General features: G+C 37.1%; 1 protein-coding gene across 8 annotated transcripts in view; it reads left to right on the top strand.

Annotated features, from left to right (window-relative positions):
* The window catches only part of CDH12 (cadherin 12), a 646759-nt gene that overhangs the window by 89613 nt on the left and 532132 nt on the right, over positions 1–25014 (top strand). Inside the window, exon 1 of one of the 8 annotated variants that reach the window (XM_068931486.1) lies at positions 9586–9866. The exons of 5 other annotated variants lie outside the window; for them this stretch is intronic. The gene's annotated coding sequence lies outside the window, so the exon portion shown is untranslated. Of the gene's footprint in view, positions 1–9585; positions 9867–25014 lie in introns of those variants that run through there. 2 more of the 8 variants (XM_068931488.1, XM_068931485.1) reach the window with 2 other exon arrangements.

Below are 25014 nucleotides of genomic sequence, written 5' to 3'. Positions count from 1 at the left end.
AGATGGTATTGTTTTCCCTTTCTTTTCTTCTTATTTTCTGTGCCCTGGTGGTTAATTTTATGTCCTGAACACAGCCTTCTGTAAGGTATTTGAATAGATTAAGCACTAAAAAACAGAAGAAATGCAAAGAAAATATTATCCTTTTCATCCAAATAAATTTCTACTCTTCATCCATGTTTTCTAATTATTTCCTAGTTTCCAGATTTCAAGTATTGTTTATGCAGTATCATCATTATCTGGCACTAGTAAACTAACACTTTATAATAGTGTCTGTCAGTACTGTGTGCTCCACTTTGTCTCACTGGTTTCAGAGAAAAGTAAAATAAGAAAGACGAAAGTGCAGGAACAAACACTAAGATACTCTGAGTGTCCAATTGCGAAAAGGAGGAAAACATGTTGTTTCAGTTATCTGTGATTTTCTCTATATAGTAACTAACAGCCTTTCTAGAAATAAACACATGCAGGAGCAATTCCTTATAAAAAGAAAATACAAAGTGCCACCCACCAAGGTACCATGCGCTCCAGTCAAATATTTTGAGGTCTCATCTTTCATTGCAGAAGTCACAAAGCAATGTTCATGCGTAAACAGCATTTTCCTTCTTCTCTGAAGCATCCAGTACTAGCCATTTCCAGAAGCTGGCGTCAGGCTTTGAGCAATATTTTTTACGACTACAGTTTGTGTAGGATTATACAATAATATCACCCCATCCTTTACTACTCCACCCGTAAATTCTTTTCCTTTCTATCATGATAAAAGAATCCTGCTGCAATTTTATTATATAGGTTCAATGTTTTGAAGCACAGTGATAATCCTGTATTTCTTATGAATTTAAAATGCTTTTTATACTTTTATATCACGAAATAATTTAACTTCTCCTGGATGGGGGGCTGTGCATAACATTTACAACCTCAGGGTAAAAAAAATGTAATGAGGGTTTCTTTCAGTGAAAAAATATCTATCTAGTTCATAACTCTAGGTTAATTTTTTCCAGTTATTTAAAAAGACCATCTGTGGTCCATGTTGTTGCTCTTGGCAGGAGAGAAGGAGTGGTTAGGGCCAATAACCAAGCAGGGACAACTTCTTTTGGCAGCAGCAGAACTACGTGTTGCTGGCTCAAAGTTCTTATGACACTAAAATGTTAGAAGAAATTGCAAATATCTCAATAATTTTTAACCGGAATTCTAGCACATTTTCCAAGTATCTTGTTGGAAAAACAAATTGTCCAAGAATACTTTCAGTGAAGAAGAATGGAATGAGAAAACTGCAACTCTTTTCTCATTTGTGAGATTGATAACAGAGAGTCCTCTTGTTTCTTCCACTTCTGTATAATGAAAGAGCAAGAAGGAGGAGGACAGCATGCAGCATTTTACAAACAAAAAATCTTCAGTATTTCTTTGATCAGTTAAAAGTAAAATTAATATAACATGTAGTAGTTTCTATGTCTAACTAGTGTTAATTCTTTCAATGGTCTTCTATAGACAGCTGTCTTTTTCAAGAAGCAACCAATATTCATCCAGACCATGTCTATATATATCGATTACAGAATTTTTCTTCCTTTTTCTTTCCCAGTACTCCTCCTTCCCATGCATTGGAAACTGGAAAGAGTAACCTGTGTAAATATATGAATTTTTTATGGACAGTACCGAAGGATTGCCAAAACAGATTCCATAAAGTATTTTAAATATATAGGTTTAGAGGTAACAAATTTTACATGCTAAGATACTGTAAGCATACAGTTTAAACTGAAAAAAAAAAAGATTAATCTTTCCCTTCCTATTTTCTGTAACATTAATCTAGGTCTTTTCTAAGCCTTACAAATGTTTATTTGCTTTTAGCAGCACTTGTGAAGCATCATTTCTGATTTTTGCTTTTCCTTCCAACTTGCTTCTTTTTGCATCTACCAGCAGTAGCCTGTTTTCAGTGAGAGATGGATGTGCTCACCTATGTGCATCAGCAGTAAACAGAGTTGAAGAAATAATTCCCGATTAGTAGATGTTTTGTGGAAGGTGAGCATGTGTTTTGCGAACGTAGGAGGGAGCTGGAGGTCCCTTGATGTTTCCCAGGCATCTTTGTGGAGAATACTGAATGAAATACTGCTGTGCTATATGTTGCATTCAGTTATCCAGGTGCTGGTAAATCTTGCCACCTCCAAGAGCCTTAGGAGGAGAAGGTAATGAATTTCAGGGTGATGGAGAGGTATACTAAGGAAGGAAAAGGAAAGGCACTCTCATGTTCAAGATGACTTGATGCGGCAGCACAAACTAGATGTGAACAGATTACAGGAAACAGGTACTCAGCTGGAATTGCTACCCCCTGAAGACAAAGCCAGAATACCCACTGGGGCAGGATTTAATCCCAGGGTACGTATGTTCAGTCTCAATGGGTTGTTACCAAGTTGATTGCCAGAAAAAAAAAAAAACGGTTAGTTGGAAATTATATCTGATCTTTAAGTTCCCCAGCACCCAATACTTAACTATGAAACATTTCTACTCTTCTCTCAGAATAGCTTCTATCTCTAGGAGAGTGTTTATGTTCCCATTTTACACATTAGTGCATATGGAGATACACAAATAAGATGACTTTTAAAACTCACAAGGAGCTTATAGAACAGCATGTTGATTTCTGAGGTCATAATAATTACATCCAGTTACACCAGTAGATATTAAAACATTTTGAAGATGTATATAAAATTTCTTCTACTCTTTCTTAGGAGACTTGCAAATAAAGATGTGCTATGACTTTTTTAAGGAGATCTAGCCAGTTAGTGACAAATCTGAGGGCTGACTATGCCTCTGCATTCTCGTTCAATGCTTTATTCACATTTTAAAATCTATTTTATAAGATATATTATAATATCTATATTTTTAATATATTCTTTGTCTATGGAAAATAACTATTTCCCTCCAAAACCCTTTTAGTTCCTTGTGAAACTAGTGCTGCTACTGCTATGAAAACTAATTTGAGACCCACATGCATAAAATTGTTATGCAAGTGCAAGATGCTAACATTAACCACATGATGGAGATAAGGGCTCTTAAGTACACAGCTGCAGTCTTAGTGTAGATATACTTTTAACAAGTGTGAAGAACAGTTGTTTGGAAACATACACACATACTCATGTTTCTTGAAAGAAAATTAGTTGTCAGGGTGCTCGTTTGTATATATCAACTGGACAAGAACAATTTAAAATCCATAGCAAGTAAAGAAAGGATCTTTTCAACAGTTGCTTTACAAAATTAAAACAAAAGCAAATTGTAGCATTGTTTTAAACAGAGAGTGTCTGTTTTTAAGACAAGGCGTTATATTGGAATTTACAAAGAATGTCTTAAGTTACAGAAGAATAAATCTACCTCTCAGTGAAATAAATTCACTTTCTTGTTAGAGATGCAGCAAAATAAGAAACAGCTAAAAATGGATGACATTAATACGTATGTATTTATAACTGCACTCTTGTGGAGAAAAAGCCTTGTGAGATTCTAAGGTTAGACATGACAATTTACACAGATACGCTTATCCCCAGAAGAAAATAATGGTATCTTGCTAGAGTGCAACAGTATCAACAGTACTATCAAAATACATAACATAGGGAATTTACCATTTAGGAAATTAAGTCAATAAATACATTATTGTAACAGCAAAGTTATTGTGGATATTCAAAAATGATTATTTTATGCAATGCTGCCTGTGTACCTTAGGGCCTATTTTCATGATGTAGTAACTACACAGTCCTCATCCTGCTACTGGCATAACTTTTACTTTTCTCATTGTTGGTATTTCTTAAAACGTACAGTAGCCTTCACTCTCATTCTTCTGTTGATAGTCTTTTCGGTGCTGATAACACTAATTATGTTTATACATGGCCAGGTTTGATAGGTGGACTTCAGTTGACAAAAATCTGACAAAAGTTGTAAGTGGAAATTTTGCTGTATCACGGTGTCTGTTTGAATGCATCAAAACATGACTGTTTTACTGGAAAGGTAGATGGCTGTAGCAGTTTGTGTGTGTGTTGATGATGGTGGTAGGGAGTGAGACTCACTGAATTAGTATGCAGGTGTTAAATGGAGATGAGCATCAACAGAAGGTTTCAATTGGAGGGTCCTAATGCTTTATTTTATATTTTCAGCAGTACCAGAGGCAAACTTGGACTCAGTGCTGGAATCACCAGCAAAGAAAACTATTCAAGTGGGGAGATTTACTCTCTTTTTCTTACCAATATTTTTGTAATTGTCTAAAATACAAGATAAACAAATCAACAAATCTGCAGAACACATTCCAGGAGATGGGATAGATTGAACAGCTGAAATAAATACATGATTATTTATTTTAAAGAAGATATACTTTACAAAGTGATTTTGGTGCAGATTAGGTTTTGTACCTTAAAGAAGACCAGCCTAAGGGATGGATGAGTAAAAAACTCTTATCTGTTGTGGTCCCATAAACATTATAGCAAGTAGGCAATTTAACTGAGGCAAAGGAAGTGACACTGACATTAGCAAACTAAAAACTTTGAGGAAGGATGTAGTTCCTTCCCCAGTATAAGAAGTTCAAAGTAACTTGTGCAAACACCATTGCATCCTTCCTTGTTTCTCATTCTCTGTGTCCCTGACCACTATTAAACGCACAGTGATGACTGTTATGTTCATAGTGTGCTGCTGTGCTGATTGCATCTGTGAATTCTCTCTCATTTTTATTTAAAATGCAAGCTCTTTGGAGCAGGAACTGATTATTAATATACTAGCATGGCGGAGAGAAGAATAGCATTGACCCTGCCTAAAGACGGCACTCAAATTTGAAAGCATTACATTTCTAATAATCTGCAAGATGTGCCTTGCCAGCATTGAGCACAGCAGCAGTATTGCCTCCAGTGTTAGGCATTTAATTTTAGGAAAGCAGGAAAACTATTGAACAGAGAGTGGAGTGGAGCAAAAGAATGATTGAAATCTAGGAAGCAAAAAAATCCTATGAAGAAATGGATAGAATGAGAATTGTTCAGTAAGAGAAGAGCTATCTTCAAATAAATGAAATATCATAGCAGAAAGGAAAAGAATAATCTGTGCTATAGTAATCTATAATATACATACAGCAAAAAGCAGAGGACTTAAATCTCAACAAGATACATTTATATTAGACTTCTGGATAACCTTTCACTTGTAAGCTTAGTTAAAACCTGGAGGAGGTTAGCTGAACGACTGTGAATTCTCCGTCCTTGGAGGTTTCTGAGAACAGGTTAGACAGCATTTGGAAAAAAAAAAAAAAAACTTTGCTTGGGGTCTTAGGGTTGGAATTCAAATACTACCCAGTTCTGTCTACTCTGATTGTGAATCTCTAACTGGTTTGTCTAGTGTTTCCATAACAATATCTAATAATAACTCCAGTAAAGGCAGAATCTGATGGTTACATGGATAATTGGCAAACAATGTAGGAGACCACTTAAGAGGCAGGTTACAACTTTATTAATGTAAAGTACTGAAAGTTTAAGTAGGTCTGTGTGCAGAAGTTACAGAAGTCATGAAAGGGTTGCTTCTAGTGCACTGATAAAATTAATCTTTTTCGTTGAATCTTGCCCAGAGTAGGGTTACCTAAATGAAAGGAAACTCTCATGCAAAGACTTCTTGACTTTTTGTGTGTTTATTGATTGATTGATTTACAAGGTCCACTAGTGAAATTGGATCTCCTTTACTTACGACATGCAGCACTTTGGCTTTTAATCCTCATTTGATGCTTTAAATGAGTCAACTCTCCATACAAATTACTAAATCTTCATTTCTAAGTCACACAGTCCAGTAGTATCAGCATAAGTAAATTCAGTTATTCATATAAATATGCTTCCATGAGGCTACAAGGGTAAAAGACTCAGGTTATAATTTGGATTGAGTGGCAAATCTTTCTTTTAGAGCTCATAATGGGGATTTGTCCAGCCTGCGTCATCTTAACACAGATCTTGACAGGAAGTTAAGAGGAATAGTGAGCGTTCGGTCAAAAAGAGCCAAGAGGCTTGGGACAACTGGACAGATATTTAAACAACTAGCAGGAGGGTGAAAGACAAGATTTGCTCATATTTACCTCCACTGGCATGCAAGGACCTTTTCAAAAATGAGGGATTTCTCTAAGTTCATCTGATGCGTTCTTCTCCATCTTATCTATTGTGGACCATTTTCAACTTTAATAGGTATTCCCACTGATAAATAAGTAACCTTGTCCTCACGTTCAGGTTACACCAGATAAAAAGCAGTAATGCTAAGAGATGTGCTGTTGGCAATTTAAGGAAAAATGTTTAAATGTATTAAAAATGATTCAGACTGAATTTAAAAACGAATACTTTTCTTAATGACCGATAAGAGACTGGAGCAAGATCGGAGACTAAAATTTGTTATTTAGCTTTGTGGCTTGGCAAAAACTTCTACGTTCAATATATAGCTAGTACTGGTCTCTTTTGTGGGATGTTTTTTTAACTTTTAATTGCCAAACTCTTAGATAAAACTGTATAAGCAAGCTTTTAAATATTGTGCTGGTTTTACAGATCTTCTGGGTTTAATTGTTGGTATTTTCCATTTTTAAAGAAATACCTAGAATGAATGAAATTTTTAAAGCCTTATTTGTGGTATTATGAAAGGAAATACTGTAAGTTTTCCTTGCTACCAATAGATAGAAAGGGCAACAGTAGAAATTATGCTTACCCGTGATCTCCTGGTTTTCACTGTGGAATATCATAAACCCTTCCCCAGTCATTACTCTTCTACAGTGCAGTGAATTACACATATATTCACAGCTTATTCATATAATGGACAAGAATATAAATTTGATTTGTTGAGTTCCTTAGAGCTATTTGAATCTGTCACGACACTCACAGCTTTTTCCCCACCAAAGATAAGACTCTGTTTTCTTTCTGAAGAGCACTGCAAGAGGAGAACCTAGTGGCTTTGGTAGGCAGTACAGTCAGGTCTTAGGGAATACATTTTTTTCTGGTTAAATATGAGCATTTTTACATACCACACAGTAACTGAAGCTTGAGAGGAAGCTGCACGTTGAGGAATACCTCATGTGTTAGTTGACAGCGGGCCCTGCCTCTTACGTTCAGCAAGTATATGTGTAGGGGAAAGAGAAAGGACGGGACGGTGACTGGACTGAGGCGGCCGACCAGCTGCGATGACCGCCAGTACCAGTGCCTTTCTTCCCCTGTGGGCCTGCCTGCATGGGAACAATGGGCTTGGCAGGAGGGGAAAGATGTGCTTTTATCAGGCTCCCTTAGCCAAGTGAGGAAGTGAGGGCATGAGAGAGTCAAGTAAAGCCCTTCTTAAGGCAGTGGCTGCTCTGCTGCTGTGCCTCAATTTGCTGAAGAGTTGAAATGGCAGCCTGACTAGGCAGCTGCTTTTGGTTCAGGAAGGGACTCTTACTCATAGCTCAAATTCCCAAGCTATTAGCTCTGGGAGGAGAAGCACCCTCTTTTCACATCCTCCTAGAACTCGGGTTTTATTTAAATATAAAGTCGGCAAGTATCGGAGAACGTACAGTTTCTCTTCAGTTGTGATGTGGGGCCTAGCACGGGCAAGGCCAAAAAAACAGCTTGTCCTAGCTTCAGCTAACAGTCATATTTCCTTGACTTTGTGGCATGGTGGAATCTGTACCTTCCTCCTGCAGCTGCAGAGCCGCATAAGATCTCTCCTTCAATATAACCAGGCCTGTTGCTCATTCCTAATATAATCAGTCTGGCAGTGGCTCTTGTACTTCTGGACTTGATGATGCTTGTATGCATCAAACATGTGGTGTACTTGTTACTTCTTGCAGCATGCTTTCTGACCTGATCTGAAAGCACCTTGGAGCAGACTGATATAGCCTTTTCTTATAAGCTTCTCCAAGCTTTCCAAGGGTAAAGTTTGGACCAGACAAGACTTTTCTGTTGGAGGTAGCTTGCTCTGAACTGGTGTCAGGACGAGGATGTGATTCCCTGGGAAACAAGGAACTCTGTCCTGCAGCCGCTACCAGAACAACTCGGTACGCCCATACTCTTTTCCCAAGTTACTTTTGGAAAAGAGGGCTGCCGAGAATGTGGTTGCGGGTCCTATGAATTACCTTAACAGGCTGCAAATTGCCTATGAGCCAGAAGCTAAACCTTTGTGATTTGTGTCTTTGTAATGCAGAAGGAGGTACTTATTTTCTGCTTTGGCCATGAAAAGATGAAAGGACTGAGAGCAAGGCTTAATCTGCTGTGTGATAGCCACTTTGTGTTTCACTGTGCAGTTAGCTCTGTTTCCCTGTTTGGTTAAAATTAATGAAGTTGCTGCCTTCCACTTTAAAATCCATGCGTGTGTTTGTAATTCATTTGCCTGTCTCTCTTTATCAACTGAGTATTATGTCATATATAGCACTGCACTCTTATCAGCCAAATAGAGGAAGCCGAAGTGTGTTTCTACTAGACAGGTTATCTAATTTGCAAGTACAAAAGCTTAAAATATTGAAATGTTAAGAAGACTGCATTGTCCATGAGCAGAAGGCAGAGTTAAGGTTACGTGGCTGACTTACCTCTGTAATTTGTATGCTTTATCAAGTTTTTTTTTCAAAATTTACTACAAGCCCTTTTTTAGTTTTTAATGTTTTCTTTTGCACTAATTGATGTAGCATACTTTTTGCTTTCAAGTTAGAAATACAAGCTCTCACAGTTACCTATTTTACCTGTTTCTTGCCTACAAAAAAAAGTCAGGAAAGAAACAAGAACAAGGACTGATTATGTTGAACTTCTAAAAGTAAAATTATTTCTTAAAATATTAAGCACTCAGCATCTTTGGCGAAATTAAAACGCCTTATTCCTAAAATATATTTTGTCGCTATCCAAAAGAAAATTTCACTCTTCCCTAGGCATGTTATTATGACTATGTGTGATGATGATATCATGGTGAACTTGCTTTTGAGATTAGACATACAGAAACTACCTTTTTACATAGCTTCAAGATAACTAGACCAAAAATTTCACATTCAAGACGTTTTTAGTGTGTTAATAGACAAAATTCATCAGTGTGCACTTTGGCCCGGTGCCCAGGAAAAGCAAACAAATATCAGAAGTACAGTGATATAGCACTGATGAGACCAGGATTTGGCAGGCTTTAAGTTCTTTCTTTGTTCTTGTTTGATTGTAGTTTAGACCTGTTTCTTGATTAGAAATATGGTAAGGGTTGGGTGGGGGCAGAGGGGAGAATAATGATGATATCTAGGTGATAGATTGTATGTGTAGTTTCTCTGGGATTTTTTTTTGTTTGTTTTTGTCATATGTTGTATCTACTAAATGGCAAACATATCAGCCTTTCCATCAGCTGGTAACAGTTGGAGGGCTCTTGATTTTCCCACTGAACGTAACCCAGCTTCGAAGAGTCCAAATGGGGATATTCTGCTTAGGCAGCGCTTTGCTTACTGCAAAAAGAAAATGAGAGCTTGGGTGGAGCTCCCAAAGGATAGGGCAGTTTTCAAGCAAGGGGTTAAAACTACTTTTCACAACTAGTGAAATTTCCAGTGCACCCCACCCCGTGTGTTTTGGTGGGAGGGGGGTGACAGGGAGGGAATCCTCACTACCAATTGGCTAGGCTCTCTCAGCTGCAGTTGAGCTCAAGCTGCTGCTAAAGAGCAGTATTGATCTGGAGGGTAGATGTGTGGGAACCACAGGGAGGGGATTCAGGCGTTTCTGAGAAGGGAGCCAACCTCTTCCAGTAAGAAAGTGGTTTCTACGTGTCTTTGCTGCCTGTGAGATCCTTTGTGAATGAAGGGGGACGCGCGAAAGGGCAGTTTGTTGCCACCGCGATTCAGAGAAAAAAGGTGTTGCTGCTGTGCGTACGGCTGCCGCTGCTGGTCCTGCTGCTGCCGCAGCTCCGTGTAGCAGGTAAGGCTGCTTTTCAGGGCAGGGGGAGGAGGCGACAACGGCATCGCGTGGCTGTGGCCGTGGCCGTGGCGCGGAAGGACGCTGGTCCCGCTAAGGAGCCGGAGGGCCACAGCTCCAACACCTGGGACGCGAGCTGGCAGGTCACGTTGCCTCCTCATCCCAGCCTGGGATCACAAAGTTCAGTAAGTTCTCAACAAAGTGTGTGAAGCCTGCAGTGGCTGAAGGCAGGTGTGGAGGGGAAAGGAAGGGAAGGAGCTGCACCCTGCCCTGGACACCTTGCAGGTGCCCAGCTGTTCCTGGGGTCCTTCGGTGGCTTTCAGATACGTAGAACCAATTTAGGTCTGATGGACAGTGAGATCAATGCTGACAAATGCTGAAATATGCTGTGCCAAACCAGGGACTTGTTTTAGTTGAAAGGGAAAATAAATAAGTGATGGTGTAAAAACTTGAGTGAAGTAAAACGTGTTTGCCGTGTATTTTAAAAAAATACTCAGCCCTTTGTGTGTGAGTGAAGGCAGGATTGGGGGGGGGGGGAATTTTTGCAGGACTGACCTTTCAGGAGATATGTTCAATTAAAAGAAAGAAGGTAAGAAAGGAGAATTTGACTTGATGCAACTTTGAAAACACCTGAACAGCCTCCTCCCTTAGAAAAATACACTGCAGAAATAGTTTAATGGCAAGAAATAAAATTTAGCTCTGACATAAAAGATGTTCAGATGTGAGCTGTGATTTATTACTGCCATGTTTCAAATTGGTCTTCTCCAAATTAGTCATGGGATGAGCAGCAGAATACACATAATCCTTATACAAATATTTTAATGGAGAGTTTAGCAGTGAGTTACAAATCATGCTGGAAGTGTGCCTTTAAGAGAAATGTGTGAAGATGTGTCTTTTTCTTGATAAATATTTCACAGTTTTAGAATGTGAGTGGCTTTGTGGCTTTGGTATTTAAGTTCTAAGTATTTAGTTTAGATGAAGAAGGATACATTTTTCCTGTATTTTAAGCATTCCTTTCAGAGCACTGTATGGTGGTGATGGACTTTGTGCTGCTAATTTTTGTATGTACTGAGTGATGGTTAACATTACTGTTTGCTTCTGTATCTGCAAACGTCTATGCAGTGCTAAATAGGAAAGCAGACTATTTTATTATTGAGTGGCATGAATGAACAATTGAGGTTGTTGGTTTTTTTTTTTTTTTTTAGTATTTTCAAGTTCAGATATAAATTACAAAAACCTAACAATTCAAGCATACTAAGCAGGTGTTAAGATAGTGTACTGTTTACTGTGTGTGTGATTGAATTCAACACACAAAAGAAATTAGGAGTAAAGTATTTCCATGAAACCAAGCTTTTAGGAAATTACCAGATTGGTCAGGAGATCTTCATTTCAATCCTGTAAACACCTTATCAGACCTTTCATTGATCACAGTGTGTCGTTAAGAGGTTTCAAGGTTTCTTGCACAATATTTCCTCAGAACCGAAAGCCAGATGGTTACATTGTAGAAGTCATAAGCAGTTAATTGCTGAGCTGATCTGAGTGCTCGGGAACACTTCAACACACAAACCAAAGGCTTCCATCTCCACTGAGCAGAGTAGTTACCTTATGCTGTTCTTTGCTGAGAGCCATGTCCCTGTTAGAGATGATATGGGAAATATAATCTCTTTTGGGTAATCAAGAAACAAAATGCTTTACTGGGAAAAAGACTTCTTTAAAAAGTAATTTATTGGTCTTTCTCACAGCTGTCATATATATGACATTTTTCCACAAGTTTACTTTATTTGAATCGATTTGCTGCCCCTCAAATTGTACCGAGTGTCAAGTCTGTGGTTGTTGTTTATGTACCCTGTTGGATAGTAGACCAGATGGAGATCATGCAGTCTCCCACAATTTTCTTTCTATTCACAAAATATAGACAGAAGCCACTAAAAATGCTCTATCCTTTGTGGGTTTTTGGTTTTTTTTTTTTTTTTTTTGCTTTTTTACTGATATATAAGAAGAAATGCTATTTCAGTTGCAGTGGCATACAGTGTAGAATAGATAACAGAATGGCAAATATAATTGTTATGGTTGTCTTGCTGTATACAGTTTCTCATTTCATATCCATCAGTTGGGTTTTTGTTCTTCTGCAGAGCAATATGACTAGTAATCAGTATTCAGAAGGAAAGCAAATGCTTATTTCATTTTCTTTTAACATTAAATAACCCATAATTCAATGCTAGTGCTAGAACTGATTTTAAGATTTTGTGGGCTAGAAAGTAGGATCCTAAGTTGCTTTTCCTTCAAATAATTTTTAAGCTGACAGTTTTTTCAGTAGTCTAATTATTTTAATGATCATACTTTAGCGATATGTGTAATAAGTCAATGACATGATTTTTCTGTCTTTATTGTTTTTATCCGAGCTGTACTACTGTCACACTGTCTTGAAGATGTAGTTATACGTGCTTTATAAAGGGCTGATAAATGATGTTTCAGCAAGTAGTTAAACAGTTATCACAGAGTTAGATAAGTGGGTTTGTTGCATATAGCTGTGCTTTATAAGCATCTTTAAAAATATTTTCAAATATTCTTGTAGTCATCCAGAGCTCAGGTAAGCTGTCTTTAACATGCTCATAGGCTCTACTAGTCCTATATTAACCCTTTCTAAACTATTCAGATAGGCACATGTAATGTGAAGTGTTACAGGAAAACACAGAGGACAAAATCAGGGTATGAAGTTGTACTGTCTTCACATAATGAAGCACATGGGCAAAGGGGCAGGTGCACAGCCTTGCATCTGCTAAGCATGCAGCCACAGAAGTACCTGCAGCCACCTCACTGGCAGGCATGGGGGGCTTTTTTTCCCCACGTGCGCTGTAGGCTAGAACTGGTCCAACGCTCACAGTTTCCTATAGATTGACTGATTCGTAAAGTATGAAAGCAAAGTGTATTTGGAATGCATTATTCTCTTGCTGGTGTAACTGATCATAAACTATCTAAAAAGAACTATCTTTCTTTAGGAGAGATATACAAAAAGAATTTCTGCACTTACATAATTCAGAAGACGACAATATCTGCCCAAGGAGATACTGTACCATTTACTCTTGAATATATTGCTTATCCTATCAGTCAGTGCATACGAAGTTTACATCTTTATTTTCTCAATCTTGTATAACATAATTATCTGAAACTATTAAAACAAAAAAAAAAATCTTTTAAATTTGGATATGTTTACTTTTAAAGCTATATTGGGTCATGCTTTCTACTTTTGGTTCAAACAATATGTACCAGTTGTTGATACAACAATATTCACAGTTTGATAAAAGTTCTGCCTGTATTGCTTATACTTTATATAACATACCCTGTAGTTAAGTAGAGATGCGAGTACAGCGTCAAATCAGTTTGTGAAGATAATTTGAATTTTGATTCTTACCACAACACAGTTGTCCAGTTCACACTCATGAGCCTCTGAAAAAAAAAAAAAAATTATTTTATATAAGCTATTTCTGTTAAGCAATTCTATTTATTTATTTTAGGAACGCCGTTCTGTTTTCTAACAATATAATATTGCCAAACAAAAAGGAAAAAAAAGAAAAATAGACAAGCTGTTGAATAGTTTCAGCACAGGTGTCATCCTCTCATGAAAGTCTAGAAAGCAAACATGTCCAGTTAAATTATAGTATAAATATATAAAGAAACATATTTCTACAAGAGCTATGTCTTTTTAAACCATAAAATAATTGATAATTTCTCACATTTCTACTAAGTTGAACACATTTTAATCTCATATCCACATTTTTGTTCATTTCTGACAGCTGATGTATTCAAACCTATAAATTAAGGAATGTTAATAAAGAAAGGTGAGTGAGAAGCACAGAGCAAGAGTAAATCAGTGTCGATTCTGTAGCATCTAGATTTTTTTCTTAATTTAACTGTGGCTTTTCTATTCATGAGTTAAGAGAAGAAACTGTAATACCTATACATTTATCTGTCCCACTTCAAATCATATACATTTACTTACAACATCACTATATTGCTTGGTTTCCGAGGCTATTCATTTGCAAAGCACTTTGAGAGATCTTGAACATGAAAATTGTTACGTGAAGTCAAATTCTGTTCTCCTCTAAAAATGGCTCATAAAAATGCCTCCACTTAAAGCGTTTTGTATGTATACCTAAGTTTGTGTGTGTTTATACATGCACTTTAAGCAGAGACATTTTTACGAGCCGTTTTGGGAGGAGACCAGAATTTGAGTTTATACAGCACTTATCGTACTTAAGGTATCACAAAACACAGTTACAAAGCAATGAGTTATGGTGTAGACTGGCAACAGAGACTGAATAGACGAATGCTGCTAGGAGGTGATGCTGTCTGAAGTACTACGTGCTATGAAAAATATCATGTGATTTTTAGCTTCTTATTAGGCAACTGCCTGATCACAGAAGGGACTGGAATATACGAATAGACTGGAATCTTATACGAAGGATGGCCCCTCTCCTCTTCCAATCCAGACTTCACTTTACTACCAGTCTTGTGTAGAAGAGCCTGGGCTCTGCTGTGATGCAGTAGTTTGCTTCAGTATATCAACTACGCTGGCCTACAGTTAGGAACTATATGATACTTCAAAGTCATCATGTCATAGCAGTAGTATCCAGGAACTACTGGTGGTATGTGGGGGCGGGGGGTGTATTTGAACATGTGCATTATTTTATATTGTCAGATTCCAGGGGAATAAACCTGAGAGGTTATTTCTAAGGTAAAGCTAGGGTAGAGGTGTATGGATTCAGTCATCCCTCTTTAGTAGAAGTTGCTATTCAGAGGTGTCAGTTCAAGAAAGAAAGTTAAGCCCATCTGTTTAGGATGCCGCTAAAGAGTCTGTGTAATACTGAGAGATAATTCCCATATACTCCAGCATGATTTTAAGAATCTCTCTGCTAAAGAAGATATTCTTCTTCCCCTAGGTGAACTGCAAAATATTAATCACTTCTAATGCCCTTCTAGAACAAGGGTAAAACATAGGGTCTCAGGCACTTTGTTTTATTGGATCCTCATTCCTAATGTCATTTCTCTCTCTCTCTCAATCTCTCTCTCTCTCTATTTTTTTCTTAACTGATTTTGTTGTTTTTCCATGAACGCTGTTGGGAGGGACTCTGAAACATCTGCTGTGGTCAACCCTAGGTGTGATTGCGTTTCCCTGATAGATTAAGTGATCTTTATGTTGTAGTTTGCTATGGCTCTATAGTTTTTTGAATTCTTGTAAAAATTAAATAATTGGTTTCATTTTTTTGCTTTGCATTGTGCTTTTATCTACTTTCTCTCAATAGATAGATTTGCTACTGTCTACAGCAACATGTAGTTGTAAACTGAGTTTTGAGATGGCCTGAGCTTCCAGGTGGATGCTTTTATTACACTTTCTGTGGTTCAGTTGCCATTGTCATTTAGCAGTGGATTTGCTCCAAACATCTGTCCCGTGGTTGCAGAGTCATAGGTGGCAGACTATGCACCCTCAGAAGTCATCTTTTTTCCAATTCTCTTTTGTACGATATGTCTTATATAAACTACAGAGAACTTTGACAAGAGCATGAAATACAATGGGATGTGTGTGGATTTAGAGATGCACCTTGAAAATGACTTCAGCACAAGGAAAACACTTCAGAATAACATGAATCTCTCAGAGAATGCATTAATGATCTAATGGATTGAACTACAGATTAAAAAGTAGTGATGGCAGATAGGGAAATCCATTCTTGGATTAAAATGCTTAGGTAGAAAAAGTGAAATTAAACCTAACTACAATTAAATAAAACCTGTCTGCTTCAGCGTTCCTGGCATTAATGGAAATAGCCCTTATTCTGGTCTCTGTCAGAGGAAGAAGGCTTTATGATTCACTGAAGAGACAGCTCAATGAATAAGCGTGACAGGCTTGATTCGTTAATGTCTTTCGTGTTGCATTCCAGCAATAATTAGTTACTCTTGTAGAAAATGGCTTCAGCGTCGCTTGTTCCTTACCTCTTTGGGAGCACAGAGCATGCATGAAGCTAGCTTAATCTTGGCTGGCGACTGTCTCTGTGAGAAAGCTATTACTGGCATTTAACGGATGTTTGGCCAGCCAGAGAACGTGGCTGCCATGTTGCTGCCCTGGTCATGGCGTACCTGCTGGAAAAGCTCATTTTGGGAGCTGCAATTAGTACAACTTAGAGAAGCCATGAAAAGACACTGAGGATTTCCTTGCAAATGGACCAACAGCCAGCAGAAAGGCCAGGATCTACCCCTTTTTCCTCAGATGGCAGACTTGGTGAGAACAGTTTCCCCTATGAAATTCTTTGGCGTTTAACTTCTCTGCTTGGTTCAACTGATACATTAAAGTGGAAAATTAATTAAGCACAAATTAATAGAAATGTGTACACTTAATGAAAGTTCACTGAAAATGTAAGGCATGGCCTTAATTTATTTCATATCAATCTACCCCTTTCTTACCATCTGTCCTTCCCTCTCTCTTAATTTATAAGCTATGTTTTAGGTCAAAGTTTTGACCTTCCCATCATGTATTCCTTCTATCTAACCACTCATAAACTTTAAGTATCCTATTTTAGGCCTGAAGCTGTGTTTTTAACCAACTGTCAGAAGGAGAATTTTCCCACATAAACATTCAGATGAGTGAGAAAGTAAATTTGTGTGTATCAAAAAGAGACCACTGAGTTTGGCTCAAAGGACATGATGTTTCAGTGACTTCATTTAAAAACATAGTTCACAGAAACTGACATCTTGCTGTGGTATGTAATAGCTACAATAGGAACCTAAACTAGACAGCAAGGTAGGAGAGTACCTATGTATTTCACTAGCTGTTTCTGAAAGGTGTCTCAAGTATCTTTTCTGTGTTCAAAAGCATACACATCCATCCACAGGTCTCTTAATAAGGATAAGTTTTACCATATGGAACGTCAAAAATCCCTCAGACTGTGTGTTTGTGTACTGAAATCTAGATTTTTACCTACTGCACTAGTTAAACCCTGGTAACACAGGAAAACTGGGTACTCGCATCAGGCATAAAGTTGGCCAAATGCAGTTCTTGACTGCACATGCAGATGGATTACTGGTGTATATTAATGGATGCATATAAACAGGAGTGAGGCCTATAAGGAATAACAACATTACGTTTTCTAGACATTTTTTGTAATAGCGTGGCATCATCATCTGTTCGTAGTGATATGAGCAAAAATTCCTTCAGTCCATTTAAAAACTACTATCAGTAATAGCAAGAGGGGAAAAAAAGCAAAATTTTGCTAATGTCAAGTTGTGAGAACTCATCCAGATACTCCGAAAGACTAGAATGAACTTTTCAAGTTAAAGTAAGTATTATTTCTATAGTTTGTGACTCGGAACAAGAACAAAGTTACAGTGTCATTTGCTTGGATGTGATAGAGAGGCAAGGTGATTAAGGAATAGGTTGCAGCTTTTTTGTTCTAAATCCCTGATTTTCCCATAAGCTATGCTGTTGATTTCTGTATGCTGTTTTCTAGCTTCTGGGTTGTCCCGTTATAGTGAGAAAATGCATTTGGGTAAATAACCTCTAGTTACTAATATGCAACTTATGATTTTCTATGAAATGTATTAGATTATCAATTAGGCTCCACAAGTACAAATGTAAACCAGATTTTCAAGTCAGAGAAGGGGCTGTAGAAGAGCTTACTCAAGTGACTTAACATCCATGCAAAATGTGTATTCGGTTCATGGCAACTTCTTTAGTATGCAACAGGAAAGTTATTTCACTGGATTTGGTTCCTATGGCTGTGGCATGAATTGAGTTACTTAAACATGAATATGAATGCTGTTCTTGAAGCTGTGTCTGGGGAAAAAAATTGACCACCCTTGTCAGTAAAAACAGCGTAGAGTAGTGAATTTCATTCTGGCAGGTCTCAGTTGATTTTGAGAAAGAAAGAGGGAAATGAGTATATAAAATAAGTATATCAAAAGCAAAAATATGCTCTAAGAAAGAACTAGCAAAACAGCTTGCATAGTAATATTTAGTAACTTATTCTGGTACTACTTTGGAAGTAGTGAATGATAATGAAATCACATAATGAAAGTGATTCTGTGTGGATGCCCTGGAATTCACAAAGAGTGCAAAAGGTGCTCTCTCAAAACATGTTAAGCATACTTAGAACAGCTATGAAACTGAGTCATAAGGGATATAGTCAAAGATATTTCTGAACTTTACAAGGTGAAAGTGAAGAGAGTGGAAGCACATCTTCTATCCTTCCAAGAAGCAAATAAAAGAGCTCTCAGGTATAAAGATTACCGATTGCTCCACAATTTAGCTATTCCTGGTACATATGCTCCTCTTAGATTACCCATGCAGTTCCTCAAGAAGATGTCTTCTACTCAACTGCTAGTCCATTACTACCTTTGTTGGGCAAAACTGATTTGCTATTACGTAACAGTTTGCTTAATAGATTCATTTACCTACCCCTCTTTTTGCAAACAATTCCTGTGAGTTCTATAGCCATTAGGATGAAAAGAAAGAATACATTTCTTGGCAAAGACAAATAAATAATTCTTGATTTAAACTCTAGTTCAGAATGATTTAGGAGAAAAAGATTTCCCTCTTCATTCACAATTCAACAGTCTCAAAGGATGGTGTCTGTAATTCCCTATTGCACCTATAATTAAAATAAAGCTCCCAGGATATACTAAAAGAGAGGTAAATCTTTGAAAGGTTTGTCTTAATTGGTTCTGAAGCTCAGTTCTGTTATCTAAACTGAACAGTGAAGGACTAGTATTAACACCTGAACTCATGTCTGTGCAAAATCCAGAGTTTCTAAAGTAGCAATTAAATGGCTTAATGTTGAAAACCTCCTGAGCTGAATTCAGAAGCTCTTTTCTGAAGGGTAATGCTAATTCATCATGTATTGCTGATTCAGATTAACTTGAAGTGATTGCATTTTTGCACTGTCCTAGAGTCTTTTCTGAACTCCTTGCACTGTAGAAGTTTGTGAGGAATAAGAAAATGTTGAAATAACTGGTTATTTTCTTCCTTCTTTAAGACAAAATTTAAACTGAGGCTTATACCTCAGTTTAAATGGACATAAGACTACATATAGACAATACCTTTCTATATATGTGTAAATAAGTCTGTTTCAATAACCCATCTTATTAAAAAATTATGGTATAAATTATAAGTTTTCCCTTCTTTCCTGCCTTTCCTTTAAGAACGTAACTTACAATTGTACTTATACTCAGGCTCTATATTCTAACAGAATATAAGTCCTTGGAGCATTAACAACTCTCTGAGCTTTTAAATAGACTGTGACCTATTCATTTAGAGGGCTACTTCAATAAAGCAATAGCTCACTTAGGTTAATGATGGATCATGGCGTGATTCGATTTGCAGAGTGCAGACTTGCCCATTATCCCCTAATGTTTGTGTGGGTCATGTTATCACATCCAAATAACGAGTCGTGCTGCCCCTCGTTCCTGGAGATATCACAGTGATTACAGGAAAGCGCAGTACGCCAGTACACAAAGGCTGTTGAATCATTGTTTTTGGCTGGAGTATGATAAAGCAGGAAAGTTTTGGGTTTCTCTGTGACGGTGACACCTTCCTCTTGTGCTTCAGTTGGCCATCTGGCTCAGCAGACGGGCTGGACATTAGCAGAAATCAGATCTCTGCGCCTGTCTTTTGCTCCTTGCTTGCTTCTTTTTTGGGGAGGAAGGGCAGCTGACCCTGACCTGCAGCGACAGATTTATTTGCAAGGCGAGCGCCTTGTGATCTTTCATTTCTGCTTGAATATATATGCCGTGAGGGTGCAGCAGTTTCTAACAGGAAAAGAAATGTATCAGTACTTTTGTAGTGACAGTAGATGTCACGCAGAACAGACTTGGCCTGGCAGACGCATTGAGAGGAAGGGGGCAGAGGGTATGTTTTCTAACTGTGAATTAAGCAGAGCCAATGTGACAGTTTCTTTCTTCAGTGCTGCCACGCTGTCAGTTACTCCGAAGGATTGTCCTCGCTTAGGTACAGCTATTCAAAATACTGTAAGTGATAGGACAAAACAAGTCAAATTTTGAATGTGCTTGTAAATGCTTTTAAGGTTTATTTTTACTTCCCTCTTCTGTGGGTGATCTGGGTCGTCTTTCCAGCCATTGCATTTATACACGGTGGCCAGCAGGCTGCTCACTGGTCCAGCTGCTCAAAGACTGAACCTTGGTAAATGCTTCCACTAAAACGGTCATAAACCTCACTGGTGCTAAACCTTCGTAAATTTAAAACACTTCTACTTAATACAGATTTCTGCAGATATATGCATGGGAAGAGGAATAGGTTCACTGCGTTTTCTTATTTAAAGATATAAAAGCTAAGGAAATAGGAAAAATGAACTTTTTTTGTTTGCCAGCTAGTGCACAAGCAAGCTCGATAAAGGAGAAATCACTGTAAGAAAATAATGTTGCTCTTCAAGTGAATTAGCTTTGTTGTAGTTGAATTTAAAGATCCTCCAACAATTCCTGTCACTAGGGAAAGAGAATACTTTTCTGAAGTAAGCAAATGATATTGAAAACTCCAAGTAGAAAGCACAGGTTAACATTGTTTTTCCACTTTCTTTGCTTCTAGACGATAATAAGTGTAAACACAGAGTCAGCACAGTATTGAGTAGTGCTGAAGAACGATTTTAAAATGTGCTTTTCTTACTCCTGCAACTTGTTTCCTCACCCACCCCCAAATAAAAAATATACACCTATATGTGTGTGTGTATGTGTGTGCATACACATATGTGTATTTCCTAAATGTTTCAAATGCTGGAGAGCGGGCTGGCTACCTAAATCAGGAGTTAGAAATAATATTCTGAGTAATTGAAATAATGTTGCTGTGTTGACCTGCTAGTTAGAGAATGAAAGAAAAAGATGGGAGCTTAGAGTAAATGACTAAAGCCAATTCATTACTTTACAATAGATTTATCTCTCATTATAAAACATTTTTATTGTGATCTAAAAGCATTATGCAAGGACCTCCCCAGAAGCAGAGCCAAGGATCTCAAAATTGTAAGTGAATTTCAAACCTAGATTAGATTTCCCAGGTGTTTAGTGGTATATACTCAGAGTAAAATGGAAGAAAAAAAGGCTTTTGAAATATTTACTACATTAAAACTCTAGAAAGTTTTGCATATTTTAATTTGCTGAGGGTTGCAGCAAATTTAGATATCTCAGAAGTGCCTTGTGATATTTATTCTGAAGCATTAATAGAAAGAGTTTTTCTTTGTCTTCCCTCCTCCTGCATTAGCAGTATAATAATTTTTGAGGATCAATATATATGCCTCTATTTGAAAGCTTAAACTCATGCACTCTTATTTCTCTCAAGTGTTTTTCTCCTTAAGTGTATAGGGCTTATTGAACTTTGAAAGGCTATCCAACCCTCCCGCTTGCAAAGACCAAAATCCAAGGTCTTACTCCTTCTCTCGCAGCTCCCGTGTTCAATGGTAATTATTGTCGCAAGGAAATGCTAGTGTTTAGATCATATCTGAGAAACATTCAGAACTACTTCATGTTCTGAATGGAAGGATCTTTCAGACTTCTGCAGATTAATACTAGAGAATATGTGAACTATGAGCGTCATTTTGGAAGCAAAGCAAAGGTTATCATTCAAGCCGTAACCGTAGTTGTAACTATTACCTAGTAATTTTACAGAAGAGTAATTTTTGTAATAAAACATAAAGGCTTAGCATTCCAAGTTTTCCAGTTTGGATTAATGTTGATAATTATAGGTTAAGTTGTCAATAAAGGATAACACAGAAAGAAAGGAGTTTTCCATTTTGTTTTTATTTTTACCTGCAATATATAAAAGCTATGTCTCTGTGTCCTTAATATTTTTGCAGTATAAAGACTGCACCAAAAAAACTGGCCTGAAAAACTTTTGATTCTGTTGTTATTTTTCATACAGACCTGTGGAATTCCTCCATAAAGAGAAGAAATTGAAAGTGTCACCGTAACAAAAGACCTACATTGGGTTTTGTGAACTATTATCTTTATTTCCTATATGAATATATGTGGGGAGAATACACACTTTAAATGTCACTGTTCTTTTTATAGTCTTTGAGAGGACAGTTACAATTCTTGTTCATGTCTTGATTTTTTTTTTTCTTTTAAGGAATAAAAAGATACTTAGGGCCATAACTTCTTTTTATTGATTTTTAATTTCCAGTAGGAGCTAAGTGCTCACATTTCTTTGAGATTTTAAGTCAAACCCTTATGAAGAGATTGAACCTAGATGAGAAACAATATAAAGCAAGATTTGATGCTTTTGTGTCAAGAGCAAGTGTGAATCTTTGGAAACCATCAGATATCGATTGCACATCTCTTACCTAGATATCCATAGATGCATAAACTTACTCTAGACATGAGTGTTAAGAAGCTCATTAGATCTGCTGTAACAGAGAACACCTGACATAAGATCAAATCTTCCCCTCATGAATTTCCTGGTGTTTGCTTTATATCCTGAGCTTTTTGTCTATGAAGAAAAGACTTTTCAAACTTTGAACTTAATTTAGAATTATAACATTTCCTATCCAATACCTCTCAAATTATAAGGAAAATGTTTATTTCTTCTCAGATCTAATTTAGGAATTGCAAGACGAATGTGACTTGGTAGCATGGTTCCTTGGTCAAGAGAATGGATCAGAGAGACAAAATAGGTCTTATTTGAGTCACAGTATTTGTTTTCTGATGACTAGGACCACTATATCATTTCAATTCAATTGACTTACTTATTTACTTATTTATGTCGTGTGAAAGCAAGTCAATGGCTAATGATGTAGATAATAAATATTAACTTAAGGTGGGTAGGCTTATTTTTTGACACTAGGCGGTCATAGCTAGGCCTGATGCTGTATGTATCCATATCGTACCTGATAATTTCTGCTTTTGAAACTTTTATCATTGCTTTTTTTTTATCCCACTGTTTACGTCACCCAGTTGCGGCAGTATTGGCATGATGAGATACTTACTTAAAAAAGGGAGAGGGGGATAAAAAAATGAAATCACAAGAACAGATACTACATATAGGAGGGGTAAATGAATCAACAAGAACTATACATGAGAGACAGAAATTCTGCTTTAGAGAAAAGTTTAAGAACATACATTATGAATGAGTTACTATAAAAGCATTGATATGTGGTGCATTATAAATGAATAGCGCTATCTGAACATTAGCAAATAGTACTCAGGCTAGTAAGTATATAGGTATGTTTGTCCCCCTTGCATAGGTGGGGAATTCCTGAGAATGAGGTAGTTTTGTCAGCTTCAGAATGAGCTGCAGAAGCATTGGTCAAAACTTTCCTGTTAGAAATATTTTTCTAATGAGAATTTGTTTTTCAGTTAAAGAAAACATACTGTAAGCAGGATTTGCTTTCACAAAGGATAGAAAAAAATAAAATATGTAAATAACCCAAACAAAATATTCCCTGGACAAATGTGTGAAAGTCAAAAGAATTTAAATCAGAAAGGTGGCATGATGAATACTGGAAGTTGTAGTTGTTGCCTCATGTGCTCTTTCTCACTGAAAGACAGAAACACCCTTTAGATTTCCCTCCACATAATGTATCATGGCCTTGACAGTCTTATGAAGCACTTTCTCACTAAGGAAGGAGACTGCATAACGCCATGGGAAATACAGTAAATATTGTCAGATAGCTCTGGTTAAAACAAGAGGAAGAGGCCATAAATCTTGAAGTTCATCTATCAAATGACATCAAGGAAATATTTGAATGAAGTATATTGTACTTTGGCTAGAATTATACTTTGCATTTTTCATTTTTTCCTCTGAAAAGTGGAAATTTTTCAAAAGAAAACCCCTATTGTTTTGAACATGCTTATGCTGTATTATTTACTACTACCTATCTCTAAATTCTGTGCATAAATTTTAAGCCCCCAAGGGCTGTTGCTTTTGAACATAATAATGCAGAAAGTTGTGTTTATCCATCTTCTTTATAGAGGTTTTCACCTCTAATTTATTCAGCACTCAGTTTATACTATCACTTTTCACTCCAGATCAAGGCTTACAGAAGAACAAATGACACCACAGACTAAATTGTGGAAAAAGTGTAAGAGCTTGGGTGAATTATTAGGCCTTCGTCTTTGTCTGACAACCTAAATAATTATCTTAACATCAGGCTCTGACCCTCTTCTACACTTGGTGAAAACAACTGCTCACTTTTGTGACGTTCTTGTAACAGCTCTGTCTGATTATTTCTGTCTTTCCTTTAGGACTTTTATCAGCTAGATAGCTTAATGTCTGTGCCTTATGATTTCTTGACAGCTGGCCATAAAACCTGATAAATGCTCCTGTCAACAGAGCAACACGTGGGTTCCAAAAAAAGTTTGCAAATTCTAATAATGTAGATTATTTGATTGATGCACAGTATGCAATTTAATTACAAGAATAAATGAGGAAGAGGAAATTTGTCACTTCCCCATTCATTATTCCTTAATTAGACTACAACTAATCAGGGCTCCTGATTGGCTAAAATAACTGCAGATGTAATTTACTGCAGTTCCATTACAGTAGGATAAAAAGGGAAGCGCAAATTATGTCGCACTGCCAAAACATCACAAAAGAACAAGGAAACATGATGAAGCTTAAAATATTGTAAACATCACTGTGTCTGCAATCTATCAGATTAGTAATTTGTTACAGCAAATGAAATGCTTCTCTTGTACCATGACAGAGTACATTTTTTTGGTGTGCAATATTTATGTATATTCTACTTCTGAGTACCAGAGTAGATCAATGCTGCACCTGCGACCAGTGCATTTATTTTGATTTGAGCTTGCATGAATGTATTCTGCATACTTTGCTTACCATCAAAACACATCAAATGGACCAAACGGATGGTGGTAATAACACAGCTCTGTGGTCGTTGTAGCTTAACTGTGCAATGCAAAATTTAATTTAGGGTTCCCCCCCACCCCAAATCAATTATATTTTACCAGCCTGGTTGTGCTGCAATGTCTGTTGTGTGCTTCTACTACAGGCATTGCTGCTCTGTTTTAACATACACGTATTGGGGAAGCAAGGAAGGAAGACAGGGCAGATACAGAAAGTAAAGTTGCCTCGTTATGAACTTATACTGTACCGATACATGCCATTTCCTTGCAGGACTCACGTTTACTTATATCGCCAAGG

Source organism: Struthio camelus, chromosome 2 (assembly GCF_040807025.1).
Source record: "Struthio camelus isolate bStrCam1 chromosome 2, bStrCam1.hap1, whole genome shotgun sequence".
NCBI classification, from domain to species: domain Eukaryota; kingdom Metazoa; phylum Chordata; class Aves; order Struthioniformes; family Struthionidae; genus Struthio; species Struthio camelus.
This window is presented reverse-complemented; position numbering and strand designations above follow the sequence as displayed.